The sequence below is a fragment of the Apodemus sylvaticus genome, chromosome 17 (genome assembly GCF_947179515.1).
Source record: "Apodemus sylvaticus chromosome 17, mApoSyl1.1, whole genome shotgun sequence".
Classification (NCBI taxonomy): Eukaryota; Metazoa; Chordata; class Mammalia; order Rodentia; family Muridae; genus Apodemus; species Apodemus sylvaticus.
In genome coordinates this window covers 28,083,803-28,095,538 of record NC_067488.1, presented here as the reverse complement: position 1 = coordinate 28,095,538, position 11,736 = coordinate 28,083,803, and the positions used below count along the sequence as shown (strand labels likewise).

The following is an 11,736-nucleotide window of genomic DNA, read 5'->3' as shown; positions in this document are numbered from 1 at the left end:
CAGAAAAAGTGATGGGCTCACTCACCCTGCCTTCCCTCTCTACACGGCCTGTCACTGTGGCCATGAGCTTGCTGAAGCCTGCAGAAGTGGCAACTGGCCCAGCCCTGGGCATCACCATTCCCCCTTCACCTGGATCTGCTCAGCCGTCTCTACACGCGGCAGCCACAGCATCTAGTCCACCTTCAGTCTCAGCGTCCTCTTGTAGCCCTTGGACAGCTGGCGACAGTGATTGCCACGTTAAGAAGAGAAACTAAGGTTTTGACTTTCTACCGTTCCCTGGTCTAACAAGGAGTTGAGTGTCCTGCTTGTTCTGTTCAAGGCCAAACTCTCAATGTATGTTCTGCTCCCTAAATATTATAAAGTTTAGTCATGTGGAAACAGTAAAGGTATTGGATTGTGAACACCAGGTACGCCCTCACTGCTGCAATTACTACTGGGCTGTGCTTGTGTCTTCCTGTCTCTTCCCATCTACCTTGTCCCTGAGTCTGTCTTAATGAACCTCCTTAGGTCTTCCTCTCCTTTAGAACACAGTGGCACTAACAGCAGCACTCTATTACGAGTCTGGGGCTTCCTTCCAGGCACTTGCCTTCTGAGCGTAGCCCACGCCTTTGTGGTTTCCACTGTTTGGATGGAATGGCTGGCAGCACCTTGGTTTCAACAGTATGTCGCCCGCCCATCAGCAGGGCAGCTGGAGACCTCTGAGGTTGGGTCTCCTCCTCCAAGAATTGGCTAGGGAAAGCTGAAGAAAGCCATTTCCTCTTCTACTAAGTAATTATACATTTTGCTCATGTCTTAAATGTTTTCACTACCTGCACTCCCACTCATTCCTCACCAATTTCTGACTGCAAAAGCTTTTTAAAGCCAAACAATCCCATCCAAACAGCAAGATTTCTGGTGAGGAAAAAACAATAAGCAATTTAGCCTTTAAACCAGACCACTAGGAATAATTGTAGGACAAAAGACAGGGAGGACGCTGGCAAAGCAACTGCCTGGCTCCTTGAGGAGCAAACCTGCAAACTCCCTGATGGCAAACTAATGGAGCTGCTGCCAGAACCAGAGCTGCTGTGTTGCAGCTTGGGAAGTCTGGGAGGAGTTGCCAGGGGAGCTCCTGGGGCGGAGCCTGGCCACTGACACACCTGGAGAGGTCAGGTCTGGCCACCAGAGTAGTCCACAGTGGAGCCTAATGGTCAGAGGGCTGCAGAGGAAGGGCTTACAATGGAAAAGTTTGTGTGAATAGCCAACATGTCATCTCCGAACCCACCAGAGATGACATAACCTTACATATTACAGATGTGAAAGTGAAAAATTAGACATAGCAGGTCTTGTGCACACACAGCACTGGGGCTACCACCATTAGCTTCAGTTTCATTCTAGTCATGGGGGCTAGACCTGTTTCATGCTAAGCATATGCTCCACCACTAGTTATACCCCAGCCTTTGCTGGAAAATCTTAAATACTAGCGAGATTTGGCTATTGGGCCTATCAGTGATGCTCGTATAATCTGATTTTAGAAAAAGAGAAAGGTTACGATACCCAGTTTTGAGACACTCTTATCTCCTTTCTTTGATCTTTATCATTTGAAACTATGTACAGTCTATGTGTCCCTGTGTGAGTATGTGCATATGAGAACAGGTGCCCACGAGGCTATAGATGTTGCACAGTCTCTCCAATCCCCACAGCCCCAGCACTGGAACCACAGCAGGTGTGAGTCATTAAACATGGGTGCTGGGAATCAAACTCAATCTTCCGGAAGAGCAGCCACTGCGCCTGGCCTCATTTCTATTCTTCACCCACAGGTTCTAGCTGCTTCCTGCCTCTCCTGCTGTGCTCACCATTGTGCTGACAGTCACTAAACACGCTCCCAGCATTGTCTTTTTCTCAGAATAAGACAGAAACTGTTTGAACAATGTCTGACTTTTCAGTACATTACTAGTACCTGACAGAAGGCATGACTCTAAATATTTGAAATTAATCTTAATAAGATCAAACACTTATCTTCTAACAGCCAAAATCATGAACCTCTTATTAATATTAGTGGAAAACATAAGTTCTACACTAGAAGACAGCTAATAAAGCAGCCAAACTTGGTCTTTTTAATCAGTTTAAAAAGTTAAGAAATAATAGAAAAAGAAGTTAAAGGGCTCATTTTATACCCTCTAATCAGAAAAACTTCTAGATTTTATTTCAAATTAACGATGTCTTTCTCAATTCTCAGAACCTACCAATCACATCCAAGCAAAAAGTTATGTGCTGTGATCACCTTTTGTCAGGGGGAAGAGAATTTTCTTTGCTGAATCGCTATGATTTCAGTAAGCTGGGCAGAATGACAATGTAAGCAGGACTCTAAAAATGCCCGATTCAAGCTTGTGTGACGGAGCGAAGGAAGCGAGTGTCCTAAGCTTACTACCGCCGGAAAAGAACCAGCAACCAGGCAGACCGGAAGGAGTACAGTGGACGAAGAGCCACGTTAGACAGCAGTGAGTGGCTGATGGGCAAAGGAACCTGGGCTCAGGTAAGCTGAGTGTGAGGAACTTATGGAAGAGACTGTGTGGACACGGAGGAAGGGCCTCTGAGTTGGTAACCAGGCGAGGGCTGAAGAGGGAGGTTTGCGCATCATGCAGAGTGAAAGAGAGCCAAGGAGATATAGACTGCCTCTTCAGGAATGTGTGTGTGTGTGGGGGGGGGGGGGGCAGCCACACGGAAGGGGTCTAGGAAGCCTAGAAATACTGCAGGGTGTGAAGGCGGAGGGAGGACAGTGCTTCTGGGAGCCAGGGAAGTCATAAACAGCCTCCACTTATTTCCAGTTAATGTCGAGATGGTTCTTTCTTGACTGGCTGCTGACTTTTCCTAGGCTTCCTAAAAGTACATCCCTCCAAGCATATGCCACTTTACCATCCACTGCTACCATGAAAAGCAAAGATGGGCTGCCAGGACAAGTTTTACACTGAATCAAAATTTCCAAATGATCCCCAAAGGCTAAAGAAGTATTAAAGCTCAATTAGAAAAGAGAAGGTACTTCGGCAGCAATGTGGGTGAGTGAGAGTAGGAGCTAGGAAGCACAGAGGCTGGCTAGCCTCCTCTACTGTGGGGACAAACAAAATGAGACAGCTCCAGGCTGTGGAGCAAGGTTCAGGATAATTTAGAGCTAGCCTGCTCTTCTCAGAAAAGGATGACAGCCTCTTCCTAGGTTTACAGAAGAAAGTGGGCCCACATCACTGTTCATTAGAATGTTAATGACAGCACTGCAGAAAGGCCTAGAAGCGGGGTGTGACCAATCTGAAATGAGGGCAGAAGCTGAGATGAAGAGCAAAAGCTCTGATAAGAGCAGAAGATGATAAGGACAAACGTTCTTTATCAACACAGTCCACTCAGCAAATGTGTTTCCAGTCATTCCCACTATTCAACAACAGCTTCAGCAGCACTGAACACAACGACAACCAACACCAACCAGGAACAGGGGTGTGTGTGGAGACCAAGGGTGGAAACAGGCATCATTATCTGATGTCAATAAGACTGCAATGTGAAACACGACAAGAAACACCACAATAAACCGAAACTGGTATTTTAAATGTTTTTCTATTAGCCAAGACTTTCAGGAAGTTGGAAAGCTTTATCATTAAAGTTTAGTACATCAAATATCATCTATGAAAGTCCACTTTGCACCTGGCAAACATTTCCAGTGTAAAGAGAACCCACTATACTCAAGCACTCTGAAAGATAGCCTAGAAAATAACTCATTATAGGTTACCCAATGCAATTTACTGGGGACTATTTTTGATGGTTTCTTGTTTGGTCCATATTTTTAGGGAAAATAAGGGAGAAAAGCCATCCCTTCCGTGTGTGTGTGTGTGTGTGTGTGTGTGTGTGTGTGTGTGTACATGTGTGTGTGTAACTGATCATATATGTTATTCTGGTACATGGAAAATAAAGGTAGTCCTTTTTCTTTAGGCAAAGTTCAAAATACTTAAAAGAAATCTGAGATGAGAGGTTATCAGATCCAGGCACTTACCAATGAGAACATGCCCAGATATAATGTAAGTCCACCACATATGTGTCAATTTGACAAAACTGCTATTTTGAAGCACCAAGGTTTATTAGGTGGTTTGAGCAATAGGAATTCACTTTTACAGATCTGAAGTCTAGAATTCAAGATCCCAGAGACAGAGGGTTTGTTTCTTTACTGGGCTTGCAGTCCGTCTTCTCCCATGCCATGCTGTGGACTTCTCACGGCCTTTGGTCATCTCTGGAGCTAACATTTGGCCTTCCCATTCTATGAGGTGGTCTTCTCTCATGACACGTCTTCCTCTTTTCTATGCCATTACATAGTCTCCTGATATAAATGCTGTCTTCTCCCATACTATCACATGATCCTCTTAGCAAGTGTGCCTATATATTAATCTTCTCTTCTGTTATTAGTCATGTTGGACTAAGGTCTACTATATGACCGCAGTGAGTTTAAGTTATCTCTTTATTCATTTTTTGTGGAAATAAAATCATGTTTATAATTCTTGATTAATATTGAAAAAAATTACTCATCTATTTACTTATTTTTAATGTTATTATGCATGTTTGTGCATTTGTACATATGAGTGTAACACCCTCAGAGACCAGAAGAGGGTGTTGGATCCCCCACAGGAGGCGGGATTACATGTGGTTGTAAGTTGCTGGGTATGGTGCCGGAACCTGAACTCAGGTTCTCTGAAAGGGCAAGCAAGCACTCCTAACTGCTAAGCCATGTCTCCAGTCTCTCAAGTGGATTCTCCCACATGGCATATCAACAAGTTCCAACAGTGATAAATATTTAGTTAAAGTTGAACGTTAATTAAAAATCAGACAAAATTGAATAGTTGGTAGAAAGAACTTCTTTATGGAAGGGAACTTCTGTAAAACCCTAAGGCATGGGCTGGAGCTGTACGCAGTAGAGCATTTGCCTAGACTGTCCAAGGTCCAATCCACAGTACTGTGCAGAAGCAATCCCATTCCTGCTTCTGCAACTGGATGGCTATGAAACCCCTGCACCGGGCAGACTAAGGCAAGAGAACAGCCTCAAGTTTGAGGATAGCTTTAGGACACAGGGTAAGTTAAAGGCCAGCCTGGGCTAAAGGGAGACTGATTCAAAAACAAGGAAGGAAGGAAGGAAGGAAGGAAGGAAGGAAGGAAGGAAGGAAGGAAGGAAGGAAAGAAGGAAGGAAGGAAGGCAAACAACAACAAAAAATAACCCCAAACATATAAATACTTGAGAATAAACTTTCTATCCTTTCAGAGCTAAGCAAATTTTTCAAAACTGATATTAATTTTACTCATATTTATTAAACGTGTCAAATAGTCAAAGCACAAGCACATACATTTTCATCTATACATCCATCTCTCTCTTAATCATCTATCTCCATCCTCTCATTCATCTATCTCCATCATCCATTCTAAAACACACACACACACACACACACACACACACACACACACACGAATGATAACAAAATTATATACCAAAGGGCAGTAAAGCCTAGTCATGCTTCCTTTTTCTTTTTCATTTGGAATACTAGAGGAACCACCCAGGTCACACATTGCTAGACCAGTATCACCACTGAGCTACATTCTAAGCCTTCTTTATCCTTTTTATTATAAAGCAGGGCCTCCCTAAATGGCCTAGGCTGGCCTTGAACTACCTCTGAAGCCCAGGCAGACCTTATACCTGGAATCTTTACGTCAGCTTCCCAAGGAGCAGAGACTACATGCCTGCATCAGCCCATCTTCCCCCTTGTCTGAAACACGTCTTGGTAAACAGTTATGGCTGGCTCGGCAAAGATTACTTCCTTTACTCATCTCCCACTTGGCATTTCTGTAATCCTCCGTTTGAACACTGGTTGAGCACTGTGAGCTAGCAACATGACCCTTGCATGACAGAAGGTCCTGGCCAGCAGGCTAGGCACTCAGGAGCTGCTCTGTGGTATATAAGTGCCTGGCATGGACACTTAGTGTTGGCTGTAATGATTTCTGACCTGAGCTTTAGTTCCTGTTTGCTCTAACAAATACTATCATGAGGAAAACAGCCCCTTCGTCTGTAGCATTCCTCATTCCTGACCCTTCCCTTCCCCTCTTCCCTTTCCAAGCGAGGCAGAACTAAGAGAGCTCTGAGCCAGTAGCAGTGCAGAGGAGCACAGCAGCGGAGGAGCACAGCAGCAGGAACTAAGTCCTGGGAAGCAGAGGCAGCGGTGTTACTTGAACAGAGGATGACAGCAGCTTCAAATGAGATGGGTAATGTGGCATGGACCTTAGAAGAGACCTGGTTCTACTTCAGGCTACGGGCTCAGATAATCCTCTGGAAAGCTTAGGTTTCTGTCATTTCTTTACTAGGGACCAGAAGTATATACTTCAGTGATGTTGAGATGACAAAACTCTACTTATGTTTAAACTTAAGATGATCAAAAGTTGTATTTCTTTCCTGTCAACAGGAGCACAGATGCTTTAGCATGTTTAAAGATAGAGAAAGAAACAACAGGGAAACATAAATGAAAACACCAAGAGCAAGCAATAGATCTCATTAAAAAAAAAAAATAATCAAGAACCATGGAAATATCAGCCGGGAACACAGGAAGTTGTTCTGTAAACTAGGCTGGCTTTGAACTCACAGATCTGCCCACCTTTGCCTTCTGAGTGCTGGGGTTAAAGGCGTGTGCCATTACTGCCCAGAACAGTTCACAAACAGAACAATGGTCTTTACAGGCCCTGGAGTGCTCAGAACTGGATTAGTGAAGATCTGCAGTCTCGTAGGGACTCACGGAGTCCTTAGAGAGTCCCTGGAGAGGAGAGGAGAGGGGAGGGTGGGAGAGGAGAGGAGAGGAGAGGGGAGGGGAGGGGAGGGGAGGGGAGGGGAGGGGAGGGGAGGGGAGGGGAGGGGAGGGGAGGGGAGGGGAGGGGAGGGGAGAGGAGAGGAGAGGAGAGGAGAGGAGAGGAGAGGAGAGGAGAGGAGAGGAGAGGAGAGGAGAGGAGAGAGAGAGAAAACTGGTGTAAGAGAGCTGCTGCTGTTCTGCTCCAGATGGTGGCTGCACAGAAGAAGGCAGGCTGCAGACTTTACATTAGAAATTAAATTTATAAGGAACATTTTCTGTTTTTGAAAACAACATACCTGTGTGTGTGTGTGTGTGTGTGTGTGAGAGAGAGAGAGAGAGAGAGAGAGAGAGAGAGAGAGAGAGAGAGAGAGAGAGAAAGAGAGAGAATTTTGAAATTAGGCATGGCTGCATGCTCATGTTGGCCCTGAAATCGCAGTATGAGAAAGGGAAAGCAGGAAGACCAAGGAGCCCAAGGGCGTCCCTTGGCCACACAGTTTAAAGCCAAGGTAGGCTAAGATTCTGTCTGAAAACACAAGCAACAATAAGTAAACAGAGTGCTTGTGTACCTGCAGAATCTGAATGTCTAGTGCTTGAGAATACATTCAGGCTCTGTCTCAGGCCAGGTAAGGGATGGAAGGAACACTGAGTTTCAGTCCCAGCTCTGAAGTGTCCTTTCACGGATGGCAGAGAACAACAGAAGGTGTATGTGTAGGAGAAGACAATATATAGGATCCACCTAGACAAGCTCATCTAAGTGTTAAGATTAAACATTTGGAATTGGAATATAAGACTCTGCTATGAGCTTAGAAAAGGCACTGTATACATCCAACTTCGATTTCCACTCATAGTGGCAGAAAATAACAGTATTAATTTTTCATAGTTGCTGAAAATAAATGGAACAAAGCAATAAAGCCCTCAGCCACATAACAGAGCATTCTATACTAAGAAGCTGTTATTGTTGTCATGATTACTATTGTGATTATCATTAGAGAGGCGGATCTGAAGGGAGGCTGGATTTGCAGGTCTACACTCTGTTAAGACTGGAGACACCCACGTGGAGGCCTCCACGAATAGATTTTAATGGAAACCATGGAAATGAATGAGATCACCAAGGAGACTGAATAAACAGAAGCACAGAAAGGACTAAGATAGAACTTAGGAGAATATTACATTTAACAGGCAGCTACAAGAGTTAAAAAAGAAAAACTGAAAGAATTAACAAGACAAGCAAAGCAAGTGCCCCAAAATTTGGGGAATAAATTTTAAGATGTGTCAGATGTCTCAGAGAGGTTGAGCTAAGCAGACTGAGAAGTGCCCATCCAACTCAGTTTGAGTCATCCGACATGCTGGCAAGAGTAGCGCAGAGCACAAAGCACATGCCAAATATCCAGACCTTATTCAATGAATTGTTTCAAAAAGACAAGGCAGCAATGCAGAAAACACACCAGTCACCAAACACTCTTCAACGAGCTGCTCAGCTTAGGCTCAAAACTCAATTGTGAGTATTTAGCTGCATTTTATTTTTGTATTATTTATTTGTATGTATGTGGGCATGTACATGCTACACTGAACATGTAAAGTGGCCAAAGGACAACTTTTGGGCACTGTTTTCTTCCTTCCACTGTGAGGGTCTGAACTTGGGTCAGCAGGCTTGGTAGCAAGTACCCTTAACTGCTGAGCCAACTCTGGGCACTTAGCTACATTTTAACTAACACCCAGTCCTGGTTGCTTGTGACTGCAGTGTTTCCTCTGTGTCAGCAAGGGACAGGCATACTTATTTATTCTGCTGGCAAGTCCTTCCACTGAACAAAAGCCAGTTTGTTTGCTTTTGGGGGGCGGGGGTACTGGTAGAAACAAAAGGTAGAACTCAATCACAAGCTACACTGAAACTGGGTACTACTTTCACAATGTGCAAATACAAATAGTAATAGAGTTATAAGATGATAATATAGCTCATTTCTTCTGTAAAATACTGTATGCATATGTAATTACTCAAAAGTGTGTCATTTTATTGCCACTGGGCAAAGTCAAGATCTCCTCCTCCTGCAATTACCATTACTGCCTTACAGGTATCATCTCATTGGGAGGGGAGATCACAGAAGTGAAAGATATTAATAGTCTGAGTCATTCACACTCTTCTTGAATCATGTGAGAATCTATTATAAAATCAGTCATTCCTGTAACTGAACCGAGAGTCTCAGATAAACTGACTGACTTTCAAACAACCAGTCAGGTAAAAAAAACTATGCAATGCTTCCCAGTGCTCCTTTAAAAGCTCAGCACACTTAGCATGCATTAGTGGGACAGTTGGCTTTTATTCTGCTTAGTAAGAAGTAATTTCTAATTTGTGGTCAGCTAAATAAAAAAGCTATGGGACCTGGCTCATACTAAAAATCTATAGAGAATTGCCTCAATTGGCCTCAGAATACTCTTTCAATAAGTATTTACTGAGTCCCAATAGAATGCTAGGCATTATGTTAAGCACGGAAGCATTTATGGATGTTGGCCCACTTTTACGACACACCACCAAACCAACTAACTGGTCATACACAGGTTACACTAATATAAGCCAACACTGTCTCCACCTATATATAGCAAAAGGACTTGGTAAAAATTTTATTAAAAGGTATCTCAACAGAGAATCACTCTGCTTTCACTGTAGATACCCTTATTACATGTACATATGGGAGATATGCTATATTTTACATTTTCCTATACGCCTTCCATGCTTAAGAAATATCCACATATGTTTAATGATGCCAGCACAGACCTTTCGTTCCCTTCATCTCATGCCAACTTCTATTGTACTGTACAATTCACATTAACTTCTACTGGACCAAATTATTTGTAGTTTAATATGTTTTCTAGCATCATTAGTTAGCAAGAGTCTGACTTCTAACTAAACACTGGAGAGAAAATACTGCCTTGTGGTTTATTATGACACACCAAGTGGACTTTACAGTTTGCCAAGGTGTTGTAACACCACCATAGAGCAGTTCCAATCAGACATAGAACACCTTTCGTCCTTCAAGGTGCTTACATAAAAATTGAAAAAGAGTAAGGTCAAATATGTATATATGCTATTGATCTGGTTTTAATGATCAGTCCTGCTAGATTAAACCCAAAAGATGGCAGCCAAACAAGCAGCTTACCACCTTCAGGCGTCGGCTACTCAGCACACAGAAGCACTCACGATGGCGAAAAGTCACCCTAGTACGTGTCTCACAGCACCATGCCCACTCTAATATTGGGACCAACAGGAACAACTGATGCTCTCAGAATATAGCTTTAAGGATTCTCATTTTTCTGAGAGAACACATGAAAATGCTAATCTCACTTCTCAAGAGTTTGCTTGTTTGTTTTGGAGGAATTCTTTTTGACAATATTTAAAGAAATGCATATGGTTTATTTATTCATGTACTCATCCACTCTGTAATTTACTGATTTACTGAATATCTGTTACACATGACCCTGTACTAGGCATTGGAAGATTTATGGATTAACAAAGTAACTATTCCGTACTACTATCATGGGGTTTGGGATCTAGTGGGGGAAATGGGTATTCTTTAACTAAGTCAGAAGAGCTTCTGACACACTATGATAAGTGCTTGGAAGAAAGCTTATCAGATGTCAGGGGAAGTAAATATTGAGGGTACCATTTTAGACAACACTTTTAAGTGCTTGGTCTAACCAACTCCATCCCTAAGGCAGGGTAGCATGAGGACTAGGGCTACTGCTAGTGACCATCTGTGTTTTTAACAACAAGTGGCCCAAAGCCTCAAGTTTAAAAAAAATCTTAATCTTAATTTCATAGACCTGAGGAGTCGATAGCTCACCATAGGTAAACACATTGCACAAGGTCAGCACGGGGTAGTGGCGGAAAAAAACCGACTCATTCAAGTCTCCCTTTCATACCACAACACTGTGAAAGCATCAAAGACTCCAGGCAAATATTCAAACCACTGTGGTCATGTGTGAGTTCTCACATGAAGAGACACACTGACCGGGCACTGTCATGCCATCCACCATGTCTCTATCACCCACAGATTGAACCAATGCCTTATCAGTTGCCATGATACTTAAGGACAGTGAAGCAGTACATAGATGCCGGTTAATACTACATAGATGCCGTTAATACTACATAGATGCCGTTAATACTACATAGATGCCGTTAATACTACATAGATGCCGTTAATACTACATAGATGCCGTTAATACTACATAGATGCCGTTAATACTACATAGATGCCGTTAATACTACATAGATGCCGGTTAATACTACATAGATGCCGTTAATACTACATAGATGCCGTTAATACTACATAGATGCCGTTAATACTACATAGATGCCGTTAATACTACATAGATGCCGTTAATACTACATAGATGCCGTTAATACTACATAGATGCCGTTAATACTACATAGATGCCGGTTAATACTACATAGATGCCGTTAATACTACATAGATGCCGTTAATACTACATAGATGCCGTTAATACTACATAGATGCCGGTTAATACTACATAGATGCCGTTAATACTACATAGATGCCGTTAATACTACATAGATGCCGTTAATACTACATAGATGCCGGTTAATACTACATAGATGCCGGTTAATACTACATAGATGCCGTTAATACTACATAGATGCCGTTAATACTACATAGATGCCGTTAATACTACATAGATGCCGGTTAATACTACATAGATGCCGTTAATACTACATAGATGCCGTTAATACTACATAGATGCCGTTAATACTACATAGATGCCGGTTAATACTACATAGATGCCGTTAATACTACATAGATGCCGTTAATACTACATAGATGCCGTTAATACTACATAGATGCCGGTTAATACTACATAGATGCCGGTTAATACTACATAGATGCCGTTAATA

General features: G+C 42.8%; 1 protein-coding gene across 6 annotated transcripts in view; it reads right to left on the bottom strand.

Moving 5' to 3' along the window:
* The window catches only part of Nsmce2 (NSE2 (MMS21) homolog, SMC5-SMC6 complex SUMO ligase), a 213,814-nt gene that overhangs the window by 137,045 nt on the left and 65,033 nt on the right, over positions 1-11,736 (bottom strand). The window lies entirely within an intron of this gene.